Here is a 19,441-nt window from a genome sequence, read left to right on the forward strand (position 1 = left end):
TGAGTGAGCTAATCTAGAAAAGAAAGGTAACTAGATGAAATCATTTTTGTCAGATGTAAGGACTAAAAATTTAAAAGGGGTTACAAAATAAGCTCTGGGGACATAATGTACAGCATGGTGTCTGCAGTTAATAATACTGTACTGTATATTCAAAGGTTACAAAGAGAGTATATCTTAAAAGTTTTCATCACAAGAAAAATAACCTGTAACCATATGTGGTAATGGATATTAACTAGACTTTTTTGTGGTGGTCATTTGGAATATATACATGCATTGCCTTATTATGATAAACTTGAAACTTACAATGTTAGATGTGAATTATAATGCAAAAATTAAAATTAAAAAATTATTTAAAAAAGAATTCAAGACAAATTACTTTTTCTGGAGGTAAATTTAAAGCCAATTTATCACAAAGATCTCAATTAAACAATATTGAACCACATAATGAAAAGTGAGTTAAAGTCTGATTTGTAAGACAATAACCATTTTTTCATATAGTCATTTCCTACATATTCGATGCACATTTTTATTATATTTGCACTATGTAGCAGAAACTATTCCAGCACAAATATAAATAAGATAAAACTCCAGCTCTCAAGTTGCCTGTGGTTTCACAGTAGTAAACAGATACATAAATATTAGAAAGTTATTCCATGTTATAGTTCTAATAGAATTCATAACTACCCTACCTATTAAAGGGAAAGTCAAGTCACTTTATCATAAGGAATCTTAAGCTTAAAAGTAATTACTGAGCTAAATGCAAAAAGATGAGATGCCATTAGCCAGTATTGGGGATAGGGTGGAAGAGGTAGAGAGTTATCAGTAACTATAAAGGAATAAAATAATTTAAATATAAAACTACAAAGAGCCTTTGGGTGACTGAAAAGCAGTCAGAAAGTAAATGCAGAAAGGAGGGATAAATACAGGAAAGGAGGGATAAAGGAGGGATAAATTTTAATAGTAATAAAGCTAATATTTTTATAGATAAATTATTGCAAATATTTAGTTAAGGCTACACAGACAATAAGAGCAGCAGATCCTACATGCAGACCCAGGCAGTTAACATAAGTGGTGGCAATGGGCATCCTTATCTTGTTCCTAATTTTAAGGGAAAAACTTCATTTTTTACCACTAAGTATTATATTGACTGTTAGTATGTTTTATATATAGGCTTCATTATACTGAGGTAATTTCCTTCTATTCCCATCTTGTTTAGAATTTTAATCGTAAATGAGTGCTGAATCTTATTAAATGCTTTCTCTGCATCTATTGACACTATCTTTTTTTTTTAATATTTGCTTTGGTCAAAAAGATGTGTTACATAATTGATTTAAGTATATTGACCCATCCTTGCATCCCTGGCATAAATCCCGCTTGATGATGATACAGAGTCCTTGTAACAAACTGTTGAATTCAATTTTCTACTATTTTGTTGAAGATAGTTACATAAGTGTTCATCAAAGACAATTATTTTATTTCTTAATTTTTTCTCATGCTGTTTTTGTCTGGTTTCAGTATTAGGGTAATGTTGGCATCACGAAGCGTGTTGGGGAGCATTTCTTCTTGTATTTTTTTAAATAATTTGAGTATTTTTTAAAGAATTTTTTAAAGGTTTGATAAAATTTATTTGTAAAGCCATCTGTTTCTAGAGTTTTGTTTTTGGAACATTTTTTATTAGTTTCAATTTCCACACTGGTGATCAGTTTGTTCAATTTATCTAATTCTTCTTGAGTTATAGTAGACTATATTGAGCTAGAAATTAACCCTTTTCTTCAATATTAAATTTGTTAGCATATAGTTGTTCATAGTAATCTCTTATGGTCCTTTGTATTTCTTTGCTATCTATGGTGATTTATTCTTTCATTTGTGATTGTTTATCAATGTTTTCTCTATTTTCTCTCTTTTTTTTTGTTAGTCTAACTATAGGGACCTTTATTTTGTTTATCTTATTGAAAAAACAGCTCTTAATTTCATCGATTTTTTTGCAGTCTTTAATATATTTATTTCATTTCTTTTCACTCAGTTTTTATTATTTTGTTTTTTCTACTAACTGTGGGTCTTGTTTGCTCCTTGTTTTAGGTTGCTTTAGGTGTATTATTAGATTGTTTATTTGTGATTTTTTTCTTGCTTCATAATGTGGGCCTGTATTGAAATTATCTTGCCCTGTAAGGGCATATTTGCTATATCTCATGGATTCTGGTAGTTTTATCATCAATTTAATTAATCTCAAAGTAAACTTCTGCTTCAATTCTTTTATTCAATTACTATCAGGCTGTATATCCTTTAGTCTCCATGTATTCATAGTTTTTCCTATTTTTTCTTATATTTAATTTATATGGCATTATGATCAGAAAAAGCAGTAGTTATAATTTTTATTTGTCGTCTTATTTTTTTTTTTTAAGATTCATTTTTTTATTTATTTATACAAGCACTGGGCACAGTCAGAAGCGTGGGAGGGTGAGAGAATTCACCAGAGCCAGAGCGGAGAGCAGAGCAGGCAGAAGGACCGAAGTACACTGCTGAGGGGAGCAGCGGGCGGCAGGAGAGGTCTGCGCACCATGTGGGACACTCCTCTGGTGGCCGGGGAGCAGCCGGGGATCGAACCGGCGCTGCAGAGGCCGCGGGCAGCTTTGCAACCCAGCGCTCAACCACTGCGCCACCGGGGAGGCCCTATTTGTCGTCTTATTAACAATTGACTTGTGCCCAATATATGCTCTATTCTTACCAGTGTTCCATGTATACTTGAAAAAAATGCAATCATTTGGGCGTAGAATGTTCCATAGATATCTGTTAGATTTACTGGTTCTTACTACTGATTTAATACTACTGTTTCCTTATTTACTATTTATCTAGTAGATTTGTTGTTGTGTGTAGAGATATTTGAGTCTCCTGGTATTACTGTGTTATTACTCTGGACTCTTTTTCTGTCCTGCTCCTTAGCACCAATGGGTTGGGTTTCTTTCAGGGAATTTTTGATCTAGCATTGTGTAGTGTGTACTTTCTTCTTCTCTTTTTTTTAATAATTTTTATGTGTTGTAATAGGGATAGATTTTCAGACTAGTTTCATTATATATGTTGAAGTAATTTGAGAACTAAGTGTAGCAGATTTTATAAAAGAGGACTAGTGTAGAGCACAAAAGTTTACATCTAATAGACAGAATTCAAACTTCCCACTGTGCTGTGTCAGAGTTTTGTGGTGGGTAGCCCCAGCCCTCCTTCTATGTCCACCTCTTAGTTTTAGAGTCTCTTACCAGGTCTTCTGTTCATTTCCATTACAGGCTATTTTTAAGCACTAGGTGTAGCAATGGACATGGATTATAGTTGCTATGAGGTTACAGATCAGTACTTGTTCTCTTTAGCACCACAAAGCTTAGTCCTGGGATGTTTGTTCCTGTTATTGGTAGGTACTTGAGTTCTAATTTGTTCAAATCTTTGTTTTGGTTTTAGCCCTGGGCTGGCAGTGGTAGGTGTTTGGGATAGGTCGGCTTGGGCTTCTAGTAATAAAATCTAAAAGGATAAGCAGGTCCTATTACCTGTTTCTCCCTGCCAAATCAGGTTCTAGCTGGTCTACATTAAGAGGTCCAAAGCAATAGTCCTCACTCTATACTTTTACCCTGACAGCTCTCCAACAATGCACCCTCCATTCTCGGTGCCAACTCACACACATCCTTACCTAGTACAATGCTGGGTCTCAGGAGCCCACTTGCTGGTGTGTGCCGAAATCAAAAATGTAGGGGGCTTTCCCTAGAAGCCACTCCACCCTCTGATGTTATTATCACTTTAAACAAAGTTCACTTAAAATTTACCCTACCTGTTTCTGTTGGACTACAAATCCTAGGATGTGCTGTGGTTTCCATATGCCACATATGAGTGAAATCATACAGCTTTCTCCACCTGACTTTTTTCACAAAACATAAAAACACTCTAGGGCCAGCCACGTTATAGCAAATAGCTGGATTTTATCATTTTATAGCTGAGTAGTATTCCCTTGTATATTAATGCCATATTTTCTTTATTCATTCATCTGTCAAAGGGTACTGATTTTGTTTTGAGCTCTTGGTTGTTGTACATGAAGCTGCAATAAAAACGGGTGGTATATACATCTCTTCGAATTACTTTAGTTATTTTATTTTGTGGGGAGAGAGTAAATATACAGAAGTGGGATAAATGGATCATATGGAATTTCTATTTTTATTTTTCTTAGAAATCTCAAAACTATAGGGTTCCCTTCTCTACACATCCTCTGAAACATTTATTGTTTCTGGTTTTTGAAATATGGGACATCCTCACAGGTGGAATCTACCCCCAAAACACAAAAACACTAATTGGAATCTTGCAGTCCTATGTTTAGTGCAGCACTATTTACAATAAACAAGATATATACAGGAACACCTAACTGCTCCAAAACAGATAAATGGATCAAGATATGTTATATACACATAATGGAATACTATGGGCAGCTTGCATTCAATCCCCGTCAGGGAGGAGACCCATGTGGCACAGCAGACCTCTCCTGGCTTGCCTACTGCTCCCCTCAGCAGTGTATTTCAGTCAATCTGCCTGTTCTGGTCTCCACTCTGTCTCTGGTGAGTCCTCTCAACCCCCCCATACCTCTGACCTGTGCCCCAGTTCTTGTATGCATAAATAAATAAATCTTTAAAAAAGTTGTTTTATAAATAGGTAACAAATAAAATCTATAATCCCTGGGCTATTTTCAGCAATAAATTATCAATTGTCACTTGATGTTATATTTGAGAAACTGAAATATTTCAAAAGGAGAAATATTGGAAAAGAAAGTTAATGCACAGTGTTGTAAGGAATTCTTAAAACTTTAACACACATTACTCTTACTTAACTAGGTTTATTTAACAGTCAGTGACCTGGGAAACCTTGCTTAAATAAATATTACAAAAGGAGTTATTTCCTCAAGAAGTGAAATAGGTCTATTACAAAATCATACGTTGTAAGTTTTATAAAGGCAAATACTCCATCTTTATTGTTTACACTGCACTACACTTTCAGAATGGGGTGAAAGTTATATGGATGAGTTCTTTTTTACCAACCATGCTTAATCATTAACTAAAACATTTATATAATTCTACATGAATGACTCAAAATACCTTCTTAATCCTCAAAATTAGAGTATAGGTTTATGATTTAATTATGTTGTTCATATACTGTACATATTCATATTACTAGAATTAACACTTAAGAAAATAAATAACAGAAGTGATGTGACAATGTATGGACCCTAGAAACCATTGGAAAACTGCTAAAATAGAAACTTATTTTCTTAAGCATTTACCTATTTAAAAGATTAGTCTTTAGTAAACATTTATGACTTAATCACCTGGAATTTTAAATGTGTAACTGGGAGTATTCTAATAAGCAAGGTTTGATTAATCTGTAAGATGTATTCCAACAGTTACTGAATAATTGTTATATCACATCTGAGATTATACTTATTTTAATAGCAATACTTTTTACTGAATGGGAAGTCTTTATATTATTTTTATGCTAGGTATTTTGCAAACACAATTATCCTCAAATGAAGTCTTAAAAGAGGATATGTTTATGTCCACTTTAGAGTAACTTGATTATAATCAGCTAGAACTCATTTTTTAAACTAGATATCACTGATTCCAAGGTTTTGTTCTTTTTATATTATTATTCCCAATAATATTTCACATATATTTATAAAATATAATATATTACATAATATTTATATATTTTCACATATAAAAGCAATGAGAAATTCACAGGGAAAGACACCTAAATTACTAGTGGAGGAGGGAAGTGAAACATGAAACCTTCATTTGGAAGTGCCCCTGGGGGATCAGATTCTGGTCTTGAGACCTCTATGGAAAACTAATCAGTGATAATCATTATACCAGTCAAGACTGGAATTCTGACCAACCATTCTGTTCAGAGGTAATTTTAATTTTCTTCAAAAACCAGTGAACTCTGAAATAGTCTACATTTTATATTTCTATAATTTACATTCAACTTATTAGCACTTATTTGATCAAAATATGCAGTTCAAATTCTCCCTAATTCTGTTTTACAATTATGTTTTTGTATATCCAATTTGGAAAAAAATTAATGGAGACTAAAGTAAAAAATAGTGTGTGAATAAAAATGTGCTGTTAAAACACTATAATATTATTTAACAAAACACTTTTTGGAGAGGGAATGGAGTTTGGTGGTGATGTACCAGTGTGTGGGTGCCGAAGCACTGGTGGAGGGGTGAATGAAGCCTGTGAACAAGTTGAGGTGTGAGATTGTACTACTACAATTATGTAGTTACATTAGTGGATGGCAAATCAATAGCATTTATTTGAAAATAAAGAAATACTTATCTATGAAAAAGCAGTTTTCAGAAATAGATTTATCTCCCATAAGTTTACTGACAGAACTTTGAGTGGATGGCCTATACAAAGTAAATGACTTTTTTCACAACTCTGGAGATTAGAAGTCTGAAGTGAGGGTACCAGTACAGTCTGGTTTGGTGATCATTCTCTTTCAGGCTTGGAGATGACGGCTGCCTTCCCACTATGTCTGCATGAGGTAGAAAGAGCAACAGCAAGCTCCCCAATGTCTCCTCTTATATAGACATTCATCCAATCATGAGAGCCCCACACCCTCATAATTTCATGCAAATCTAATTACCTTCCAAAGTCCTGTCTCCAAACAGCATCACATCTGGGGTTACTCTTTTAAAAAAAATTATTTATTTATGCATGCAAGAACTGGGGAACAGGCCACAGGTGTGGGGGTTGAGAGGATTGACCACAGGCTCAGTGGGGAGCAGAACAAGCAGATCTACTGAAATACACTGCTGAGGGGAGCAATGGGTGAGTCAGGAGAGGTCTGCTGCACCATGTGGGTAGCTCCCTGGCCAGGGATCAAACTTGTGCTGCAGACAGCTTCATAGTGCTGTGACTTAACCCCTTGCACCACCAGGGAGGCCCCTGGGGTTACTTTTTTAACATAGGTGGGAGGCCCCTGAGGTTACTCTTTTAACATACACTTCAACACAGTTATTTAGGCCCACAGTTCATTCCTTCTCACTTTAAACTCATTTTTCTCTTGTTTTATTTTCTCGGTTTACTGACTTGCTTGGCACATCACCACTTCTGTAGAACCGGGAACTATTATTAGAAGTTGTCTTTTTCTTTTTAGATATTGATGAACTGGTTTAATCAATTAATTAATTAAGTAATTTAATTTTGCTGAGGCAATACTGGTTTACAGCACTACTTTTGAGTCAGAGGTAAACAATCAGCTTCTTCATACTGGTGTTACCACACCACACCCACCACCAAAAATCATCCAGGGTCAAGTTTTATTTTATCTTATGGGATAAAGTAACAAGATTTCACTTCATCAAATATGCTAGATTAAATTATGAAGTCATAATTTGTTCCTTTTCAGCTCTCTTTAGCAAGATGCAAAGATTTTACGCCAGAGGACTTTAGGCCAAAAGGATGCAAATGACATAGATCATGGGCATTTGACTCAAATAGAATGGAGAAAATCTTCCTGTTTCTGATCTTGAATATGAATTTATATGAAAATAAGATTATTTTGACCTTGATATTTGTGAAAGGTAATAAGCATATTTATTTATTTTTTTTTAATTTTTTTTTTATTTATTCATACAAGCACTGGGTACAGTCAGAAGCGCGGGAGGGTGAGAGGATTCACCAGAGCCAGAGCGGGGAGCAGAGCAGGCAGAAGGACCGAAGTACACTGCTGAGGGGAGCAGCGGGCGGCAGGAGAGGTCTGCGCGCCATGCGGGACCCTCCTCCGGTGGCCGGGGAGCAGCCGGGGATCGAACCGGCACTGCAGAGGCTGCGGGCAGAGGCTGCGGGCAGCTTCGCAACCCAGCGCTCAACCGCTGTGCCACCGGGGAGGCCCTAATAAGCATATTTAAAGACAATATATGGTCTCCCCGGTGGCGCAGCAGTTGAGAGCTGGGTTGTGAAGGTGCCCGCAGCCTCTGCAGCACAGGTTCACTCCCCGGCGGCTGGGCGAGGGTCCCACATGGCGCGCAGATCTCTCCTGCAGCCCGCTGCTCCCCTCAGCAGTATACTTTGTCACTCTGCCTCTTCTACTTTCCGCTCTGGCTCTGGTGAATTCTCTCACCCTCCCGGCCTCTGACTGTACCCAGTGCTTGTATAAATAAATAATTAAATCTTAAAAAAAAAAAATAAAGACAGTATAATACTTAAATGTAGTTAATAAATTATAACAAAGCTAATCCCTGTAACTCACCACCTAGCCCAAAAATAGATGACTGGATCAAAAAGATGTCATATATATACACAATGGAATACTATTCAGCAATCAAAAAAGATAAACTAATGCCATTCACAGCAACATGGATGAAGCTAGAAGGAATTATGCTCAGTGAAATAAGTCAGAAGGAAAAAGAAAAATATTGGATGGTTTCACTTATATAGCAGGAATATAGGAGTACCAAATAAGACTTCAAGGGGAAAAAATAATAACAATACAAAACAAAACAAAAACAAACAGACAATTATAAACCAGAGACATCCTGCAGGGAAGAGGGAGGGAGAGGAATCAGAGGAGGGAGACAGGAGCACAGGGGACTGTGGTGATGGTGCGCAGGTGCATTGGTAGAGGAAATTCTATGGGGACAACACCTGAGGGGAAAAAAGCCAACCATTGTTTAAAAAGGAACAATGATGTAAAATATATATAAATAAATATTTTTTTTTAAAAAAGCAATGTCTGGGGCCTCCCTGGTGGCCTCCCTGGGGCCTCCATAGTGGGGTTAAGCACCGCACTATGAGGCAGTCCACAGCCCTGCAGTATGAGTTCTATCCCCGGCCAGCCAGGCAGCAACCCACATGGCGCAGCAGACCTCTCCTGTCTTGCCCGCTGCTCCCCTCAACAGTGTACTTCATCAGTCTGCCTGTTCCGTTCCCCGCTCTCACATCTGCCCCACCCTACCCCCATCTCTGGCCTGTACCCCAGCTCTTGTATGCATAAATAAATTCTTAAAAAAATAAAAAAAGAGCAATGTCTACAGTCCAGAACCCCTTCTTAGTCCTCCCTGCATACAAAATCTATCACCCTACTTAACACACAGCAAAGATAACCACTTTCTCATTTGTATAATGTTCACTTCCATGCTTTTTTCTTACCTTAGTATTCAACTTTCATGATCATTACTTCCTTTGATAAGCATGTGCTCTCAAACAATACACTTTCATTTGCCTATTTTGGGACTTTTTATAAATGAAATAAAGAAGTACATATTTTCAAAATACTGTTTCCATCTGTAATAATTTTGTGTTCCACACATGTTGATACAAGGGGCTCTACCTCATTTTGACTGAATTCTCTTATCTAATATACAACTTATTTTATCATTTCTATAATTACAGACCTCAGAGTTTTTTTCATTTGGGTCTATTATAAATATGCTGCTAGAATTCCCTGTATGTGTATCCTATGTAAAAATTTCTCTACGATCTATAGCTAACAATGGAATAGCTGTGATATAGGATATTTGTATTTCAACTTTACAAATTAATGCCACTTGTTTCAAAGATGGTTGAAGCAATCTACACTCCCCACTACCCAGTCATGAAAGTACCTTGTGCGCCACATTATTTGAAACACTTTGTATTTTAGAACGCTTTAAAATTAAATGACTCAGTATGTTAGTACTAGTAGCTCATCATTCTTTTAATCTGCATTTCCCTGATTATTTTTATCTTTGTATGTGTATTTTTATGTCTGAATTGTATGCCTTCTGAACATTATATGAATACCAGAAATTGTATAGAAGGAAAAAGCACCCAGTGAGCAATTTCAAATCTTCCCCTTTGAGCAATTCAATATGAGAGTACACATTTAACATCTGTGGGATTCTTTTTTAAAGATCTAAGAAGGAAAAAATAGTGACCCTAAACCCAACGTGAGGTTTTTGAGTCTCATGTCTTTTCTTGGAAGCTATTCTTTTTTTTCTTTAAAGATTAATTTATTTATGCATACAAGAGCTGGGGTACAGGCCAGAGATGTGGGGTGTGAGAGGATTCACCAGAGACAGAGTGGGGAACAGAACAGGCAGACTGACCAAAGTACACTGCTGAGGGGAGCAGCAGGCGAGACTGGAGAGGTCTGCTGTGCCATGTGGTTTGCTGCCTGACCAGCTGGGATGGAACTCATGCTGCAGAGGCTGCGGATTGCTTGATAGGGCGTTGCTTAACCCCTTGCGCCACCAGGGAGGCCCTGGATGCTATTCTTGATGTTTTTTCTCCATTTCTTCCTTCCTCCTTTTCTCCCTTTCCCCCTCCCTCCCTTCCCTTGTTCTGACCTCCCTCTTTCCCCTTCCTTCCTTCCTTGATGTAGTTCAAACAATGTTCTTTAGAAGTTAGGTAACTCAGGGTGACATTTAGAGAGCATTATGATGCAAGAATTTTTTAATTAAATACTAGTAATTCCCATGGAATGTCCACTTATATTTTAATAACTTTCAGAAAAGATTACTTGAGAAATGAGATTCATTTATTGGTGAGAAGTTATGAGAATCAAAATTTCTGTTGAAAAGATAAATAGGACTCCTTGTGGCGCAGGGGTTAAAGTCTCAGTACTATCAAGCTATCACTAGCCACTGTGGCATGACTTGGATTCCCCACCACGGAGCTACCCATATGGTGCAGCAGACCTCTTATGTCTCACCCACTGTTCCCCTCAGCAGTGTATTTCAGTAGATCTGCCTGTTCTGCTCCCCACTTTGTCTCTGGTGAATCCTCTCATCCCCCACATCTCTGGCCTACACCTCTGGTCCAGTTCTTGTAAACACAAATAAATAAAATAAATCTTTAGAAAAGATTAATAGCATCACTTTTTCCACCCTTTGCTACATAAAAGTCTTTAAATGATCAATGTACAGTAAAGCTATCAATATCTCTGGGAAAAATGTCAACTGTCAGAAGCATGCAGAAGAAAGATGAGAAGTGCCAACATGAGTGCTAGACAGCTGTTTCTTTTCATTTTCTATTTTGAAGGAAAACCCAAGTGGGAGTCCTAAAATCTGTGGTATCTTACATTAGTCAAACTCCACTCTCCCTGGATGAAAATTTACGTTTTTTTTGTTGTTGTTTTTTTTTTTTTTTTTGGAGGGGACAAAATGGGTTGTTTTCTGTGTGAGAAAGTGCCTCTGAACTTACTTTTTTGAAAAAAAAAAATCTTGCAAATTCCTTGAGTTAATGCTTAAATGTGGTAAATGTTTAATATTTTAAGAGGGCAAAATATTTAGAGAGGAAATAAATATTCTTAGTCTCTGAATGTGTTTGATTTTTTTCTGAAAACACATTAAAACATAACTTTCAATTTCTTCTTGGTGGCAGCTAAATCTATTATCTATATTGAAATGAACTTTCTGACTGCATGGTTATATTTATACAGTGAAAGCAAGAATTAGAAAGTATGGAAAGTAACCAGTGGTTTGACAATCCTGCTTCTACACTTACTCATCTCTATCTGTGGGAATCAGCCTTAATGCTCCATGGAGCACTAGGGTAGACTGGTAAAGCACAGCATCCTGAGTGAGAGATGTTTTGCAAAGCTGAAGGTCTTGAGACTCAACATTTTTTCCTATATTATACCTCATGTCTGTGTAGTTACTAACTTTTGAAAAACATTATATAAGGAAGTAAAGAATTTGATATAATGCAATTCCAGGGAACAGGACACCACCAGAGAAAAACAGTCAAAAATCGAAGCTTATACTACATTTCTCAACAGTATGGTACAAGGTGGTAATGACTGACCATGAAACACATGGAATGTGGGCACTTGAGAAACTAAAGAAGACTCTCAGAAAGTTTTATCCCATAAACCTCTGCATTGTCCCTTTGCTAAATCTTCCAGTAATGCGATATCAGTCTGACTCTAGTGATAAAGAGCATTCAGAAAGGATGGGTCATATTAAAATAAGAAAGAGTTAGTTCTAGACTCCATGCAGTCTAAGGAAGGTTTGGCAAAGCCACATAGGAGTCCTTGAGCCAAAGTCAGTCTCAGCCAACAAAGAGTTATGACTCCCAGAAATGGGTTCACCTTAATATCCTTGCCACACTCAATCACTGGAGAAGCAGTTCACAGAAGGTGTGACTTGAGTTCAAATCCATGATAGATTTTGAAGAGCATCTGTTGGGATCCTCTGAATTATACTCCCTAACAGATACATTCTCATAACAAGCAAAATCTCCTATCATTCAAACCAAAAAATCCTAGTGTTGAAAAACAACAGCACACTAACTTATTTTCTTTACCACAAATATATTCTCAAAATAAAATTGACAATATCATTGTCAACAATTTGCATGATGAAAACACTTTAGCTCTATTTTCTATAAACATAAAGAATTTTAATTTTTCTTTGTGATGTAAGTAGCAAATATTCCCCCCAGTTTTTCGTTTGTTATTTAACTTTGCTTGCAGTGCATTTTAACAATAAAATGTCTCTTTTTATGTATTAAAATGATCAATATTTCTGTCACTGATATTGACTTTGAAGTGCTTACAAATTATAAAGAAATTCATCCATGTTTTCTTCTAAACTTGAATGATTTTATTGTTGGTATTTTTTAACATTTATATTTCTCATTCCTTGTAATTTACCCTGATGTACTATGTGACACTGATCCAATTTAAACATTTATCATTTAGTTACTCAATTATCCCAACACCAATTATTTCAAAGCCTATATTTATTTCCACTGATTTAAGATTACATCTTTAATAAAGTTATTTCCATATGCACTTGAGTCTACTTTGTGTTTTCTTTCTTGCTCTATTGCTTTATCTATTCATGCATCATATTACACTACCTTGATTATAGAAGATGCATGTTTCAAACTCTGGTATAGCTAGCCCCTCTCCTTATTATTCCTCTTTAGGAGTTTTGTTTGTTTGCTTTTTGCAAATGAATTTTATAACTACATTGCATACCTACCCCATCAAGGAAAAAAAAAAACACTGATGTTTCATTTACAATTACTTTAAATTTCTTGTTGTAATAACTTGTGTTTCTGAAAAGAGTTGCAATAATGTCTCCTATAACCCATGTTCGTTTTTTAATGTGAATTTTGCTCTCGCCATTCGGAAGTGGAAATCAACTTCCCATTCCTTTGACATACATTAGAAGGTAGATGTGACAATAAGGACTTACATTAAAAAGAACTGAAAGTGGCACTTTGCACTTTCGGCATTCCATCCACCACATGAGAAGTCCAACTACTCTGAACCTGCCGTGTGATATGGGAACCTAAACTATCTACATGAAGAGTCCACAGGAATAGAGATAGAGGTGTAGTTATCTCCCAATTGCTCTAGTTACCCCACCACAGGAGAAATGCAAATGTTATCCCTGCCCCAATAGATACCACATAAAGATAAGCTATCTTCACCAAGATCTGCCCAAAGTGCAGAATTATAAGCAATTAAGTTTATCCTCATCATTACCATCAACTACAATGTTTGGGTGTTTTGATGTGTAGCAACTTTTAAATAACCAAAATAGAAATGATGGCAATTTTTCTCCTTAGCTCTTTTTTTATAGAATGGAATATATTGTTTCCTGATTCCCTCTATTGAATCACCCTTATATTCCTAAATTAAATTCCACTTAATCAAGATGTATTATTTTTAATGAATTATGGGATTTTGCTTAAAATTTTTATATCATATTCATAAGCAAATTTAGTTAGTAAATATCTTTTCAAATATTATCTTTGTAAAGTTTATTCATCAGTGCATACTTCATAAAATGAATTCAGAAGTTTTCCATGTTTCCCAATACTGTTAAAGAGGCTAAGTAGAATGTGAGACAATGTGATCATGAAAAGTTTGGAGACATTCCTGGAAACCATTGGTGCATGGGCTCTTTTTTTGCAGAGCTCTTTACTCTGAATCAAATGTTAACTTCAGCTGTGTGGTGATCTACTTCTACCTAGGTGAAGGACCTCAAATCCATTCTCATATGATTTTTTCTTTGGAACTATGAAACTTGATTGTTATGGAGTTATGTTCTATGTTCTGTGAGACTGCTCTGGATGAAGGAACATAAAAACAAAACGCAGTCCTTGACTAGAAGAGCACAAAATATTGGAATGATGCTGGAGTTGCAATTCTCTGTGTTTTGGTGGTCCAGATGTCCCAACTCCTGCAGATGCTATATACTGGAGTGACTGCTAGGCCTTTCAAAGAGAAAAAGATTCTCCTCTTGCCATATTTCCAGCCCTAAATTTTCCAGTAAACTCATTAAATGTAGATTAAAGCCTATATATTCCATGAGTCTGATCACCAAATTGAGGTCATTAAATCTATCATAACATGTACCATGTACTATTTTTTTTTTGCATGTAATAAGTGATCTATTTAGACAGCCAATTTGGGATAGTGTGTTTTTCTAGAAAATCTGTATATTTGAAGTAAAGTTTTCAAATATATTTTATAATGTTGTACACAATAGTCTCTATGGAATTTGATTTTTTTAAGACTTATGTTTTAATATAGTCACATGTCACTTAAAGTTAGGAATGTGTTCTATGAAATGAATCATTAAGTGTGTCACTGTATGCACTTCATAAAATATAATCACACAATTCTCAATGGTACAGCTTAATAGCCACCTATGCTATTTGGTTTAGCTTACTGGGTTTGCCATATTTTCAGTACTTAATTAACTGATATGTCATTAAGTAACATGCGAATGTACTTATATCCTCCCTTAGCCATTTTTCATTTTATGTATTTGTAGCTTCTCTCTCATCTTAACTGAGGTAGCTAGTCATGTGATTATCTTTATCAATTTTTTAAAAACAACTGGAATTTATATTTATTATCAGTTTTACTTTTTTTTCTCTCTTTCATGCACTCCAGATTTTTAAATTGAAATCCTCCATTTTCTTTTGGGGGTACTTTGTCCCACTGTTTCTGCCTTTTGAAACAAGAACTAATTTCTTTTTTTTTTTTCATTTTATTGATGTAGTCAGTGCTATAAATTTTCTCTGAAAACTGCTTTAAATGTATCTAATAGATTCTGATGATTATATAGTCACTATTCTTGTTTTTAAGAAATTCTGTCGTTTTACTTTCTGCCTCCTCTTTGACCCAAGAGTTCTTAAACACGTTTGTAAATATCCCACTTTAAAAGGTATGTTTAGACTACACCCACAAAATGATGGAATAAGGAGGAGTTTCTAATAAACATCCTTCCTAACCACATTATAGAAAGACTAAATTTTGCTCACCAGTTCAGAGCCACTGACAGAAATCTAAAACACACATATCTTGCTCCAAGTTTGGTAACTTGTTGGGGTGGAGCAGGGGATTTGAGGCCAGAGTAGCAGCCATACAGGCAAGCAGAAAATCCCTGAGACCAGGCACAGATAGTATAGGCACACAGAGTGTATGTGGGGAGTTTATTCCATGAGCAAGGAGTATAGCCCTACTTGCATGCAGATACTAGGACTGTTGGGTTTTAAGTTGTGGAAAATCTGGCTGTCAACAGTGAAACCAAAAGAACAGTCCTAAGCAAACTTCTCAAAACACATTGTTGTTAATTTATCAAAAATCAATGACAAGATATACTAAGAGTCTGCTAGGAGAAAAAACTGTAACCTACAAAGGAAACTTATCAAGACAGTCAACAGATTTCTCAGCAGGCAATCTCAAGGGTAGAAGAGTGCAATGACATTTATAATTCTAAAAGATAAAAACTGCCAGTTAATATCTTATAGTGCCAATTTATCAATCATACATGAGGGACTAATAAAGTCTCAGCCAGCATTACCACTTGTAGATTATTACCCAAAGAATATGAAAGCTAATATGAAAATATTTATGCTCTACTACCTTCATAGCAACATTATTCATAGCATCAAGTTATGGAATCAACCTAAGTAACAAACGACAGATTACTGGATAAAGATTGTAAAATATACACTCCATGGAATACTACACAGCTTTTAAAAAAGACAAAATGCTGCCTTTTGGGACAAAATGGATTGATCTTGAGGTAAAATAAGTCAGAAGTCAAAAGACAGTTATGAAATGAACTCAATCACTTGCAGAATATAAATAACTGAAAAAAATAAACTGCATAAACAAGAATAATAATTTTATATCTCTATGAAAAATACATTGATTACCAGCAAGGTAGGGGAAGGGAAGGGTACATGGAGGTGACAGGGTTGTGACACTGGAGAGTTTGTGGTGGGTGTGGCATGTCACGGATAAAGATGTGAAGTTGTACTCTCAAAATTATATAGTTATTTAAACCAGTGGCAAATCAAATTTGAGAAAAAGTCTATTTATAGTAATTGCTATGAATGCCAAATTTTGTTGAATTTATGATCTGATATGATTATTTGTAGTATTAGAGGTGGGATGAAATTTATTTAGCAGGTTGTTCTTATATCTGTATATGTATGGGCAAGATATAATACAGTTGAGGAATGTTCCATGTAGACTGGAAAAAGTTTTTTGTTGTCAGAATTTTAGAGTTCAATATAAATTTATAAAAATAATTAATTCCTTCTCTTTTTAGCAATATTGTACACTGTCTTGGTTTAAGAAAAATGTGTTAAAGTCTCTTATTTTGAGTATGTCTGCTATTTATCATTTTCTCTGTGGTTTCTGCTCTATAAATGCCATCATTGGGGTACTAATTGGGAAAATATTAATAACTCATTTCTATAATTATGAATTATAGCTTTAAGCATTACAATTTTCCCTTTATTGATTATTAATGTTTTTATTTGAATTCAAATTCATTAGGTATAAAAATTGTAACTCTTACTTCTTTTATTCATTTATGTAGAATATTTGTGTTCTTTTATTTTAATATCTATATTTATTTAAGATGTGTTTGTATAAATTATGAACTGTTTTGCTTTTATGGCTCAATTAAGTTCATTTACATATATTTATGTGATTAATAAATCTTAATTTTTTCATGATGGTACATACAAATATACATATTTATGCGTGTGATATTAAAATTACATACACAAACATGTCCACATAGTTTTTCACTATGACTTCCACTTTCTTACAGCTCTTTCTCTGTATGTTTCCTGGTATTAAGAAAGGTTTGTATTTTGTGCAAATGATAACCCTTGTATGGATACTTTCATATAAAGCTCTTGTCCTCTCCTTTTTTAGTTGATATTCATGGCTCCTATTTTTAAAAATATTGTAATTAGCTAGCAGTACCTTTTTCTTCCACTCTTTCCTATCCCTAAACATCTAATTTGAAATAATATGTCTTAACCTGCAAGGCAGTTAGTGAACTAATTTTCACATACTGTCCCTTACTTTTGGTACTCACTACATTTGTAATATCAGTGCAGATAGCAATTTTAAACTATTCTTTCTCCCTTCTATCCCACTTCGTTTTACAGATAAATATATTTTTAAAGTTTGCGGAGTCCTTTGGCTGACGTCTTTCTGGTCATAACTGGTGACCTGAAGTGAGTTTCTAGTTAGCTCAGGAAGGGTTCATCAAAACAATATTCCCTTAGCGCTTCATACCTGTGATAGGGTGTTTGTAGCCTATGTTGCAAAGTTTAGTTTGTCTTAATATAACATATTTGGCTCATATTTTTCTTTCCTTGAGTCTCCTAATTGTTACTACATTATTTGCTAGCATAAAACACTGAAAATCTAATGACAATCTGAGTTTTTTTCACATACAAACCTTGGCCATTTTGCTGGTATTTCCCAAGGAAATACCTTCTAGCTTTTTCTTTTAGCTTTTTCCTTAAATGCTATGTTTTGAGACCATGTCTTCTTGTGAACCATTCTGCATTTTATCCAGAAAGGTAGTATGCCCTTCAATGTATAATTTAAAGTTTTTTTTTTATTGCAGAATGTTTCCTTGAAATATAATGCTTAGTTTTAATTTTATTTTGCTATTATGGTATTTCTTATCTTCTATGTGAGTTTATGAGTGTGTGATCTTTAGTCATGCTCTTTATCCTTTAGTACAGTCTTTATCTTCTATTACTTTCTCTCAAGTCCTTATGAATATTTTATTCTGTTTGATTTCTAACACAGAGAATATATTCCTCTTAAAGCATGGTGCAATGGCATTTATTCAAACTTATGCTCATTAGAGTTCATTTTTCATTTAACGAAAGTATTTTTTTCTTTCTCGTTTTCCCTGTTAGCTCTCTTGATTTTATAATAACAGGACTCCAACATGATTTTTTTTCTTTTAATACTGTCTGTAAGTCAGAACATAGTCAACACACTTTGCTGCCATATTCAAGTTAAAAAAAAAAAAAAAGGGAAGGACACCAGGCAAATACAACATTGATAAAAATGTCTAATTTCTGGGCCTCCCTCGGTGGCGCAGAGGGTTGAGCAAAGTGCTGTGAAGCTGTCTGCAGCCTCTGCAGTGCTGGTTTGATTTCTGGCCAGCCAAGGAGATTCCCACATGGCTCAGCAGACCTCTCCTATCAAGCCCCCTGTTCCCTCACAGTGCCTTTGGTCCGTCTGCCTGTTCTGATCCCCATTCTGCCTCTGGTGAATTCTCTCGCCTTCCTGCACCTCTGGCCTGTACCCCAGCTATTGTATAAATAAAAAATAAATTTTAAAAAAAAGTCTGATTTCTGCCTTTTAGCAATGCTGACAGCTCAGAATGAAAAGATAACATTAATAATAATACAATATAATGAAATAAGATTGCGATGTGCCTTAAGATAATTCATGCAAGGATCCACAACTGGCCAATAGAAGGTGTTCAGCAAGTAAAACTAATTTTGTGATCATTATCAACAACATTATATGATATATGATCAAAAAAAAGAAAACAGGGCCTCCTCTAGTGGCGCAGCAGTTGAGCACTGGGCTGCGAAGCTGCCCTCAGCCTCGGCAGCGCCGGTTCGATCCCCAGCTGCCGGCGAGGGTCCCACATGGTGCAGCAGACCTCTCCTGCCACACCCGCTGCTCCCCTCAGCGGTATATTTCATCGGTCTGCCTGTTCTGTTCCCCGCTCTGGCTCTGGTGAATTCTCTCACCCTCCCACGCTTCTGACTATACCCAGTGCTTGCATAAAAAAAATAAATAAATCTTTTTTAAGAATAATTTAAAAAAGAAAACAGATTAGCTCATATATTGACAATAAAGGTTTGGATTATATACTCTGACATTAAATTCTGAGCCTCTTTTATTTTCATCTATCTCTCCCTATGCTCAGATCAAGGAGATATTTGGATATTCCTAGTAAGGTCACTGAAGTATACATCTAAACCTATTTTTTTCCCCAAATAATTTACCGGCCATCCTGCAAGACTGTATTTTCCAAAGCATCATCAATACCACCTCCTATGCTACATACTTGTATGCATTATGCCACGCCATCCTTCCAGTAAGAGGAGAAGTTTTCTTT

General features: G+C 35.5%; 1 protein-coding gene across 2 annotated transcripts in view; it reads right to left on the reverse strand.

The window, feature by feature from the left end:
• The window catches only part of CFAP299 (cilia and flagella associated protein 299), a gene marked incomplete at both ends in the record, with an annotated part of 568,636 nt that overhangs the window by 342,685 nt on the left and 206,510 nt on the right, over positions 1-19,441 (reverse strand). The gene's annotated exons all lie outside the window — the stretch shown is intronic.

Source organism: Talpa europaea (genome assembly GCF_964194135.1).
Source record: "Talpa europaea genome assembly, chromosome: 5".
Taxonomy (NCBI): Eukaryota; Metazoa; Chordata; class Mammalia; order Eulipotyphla; family Talpidae; genus Talpa; species Talpa europaea.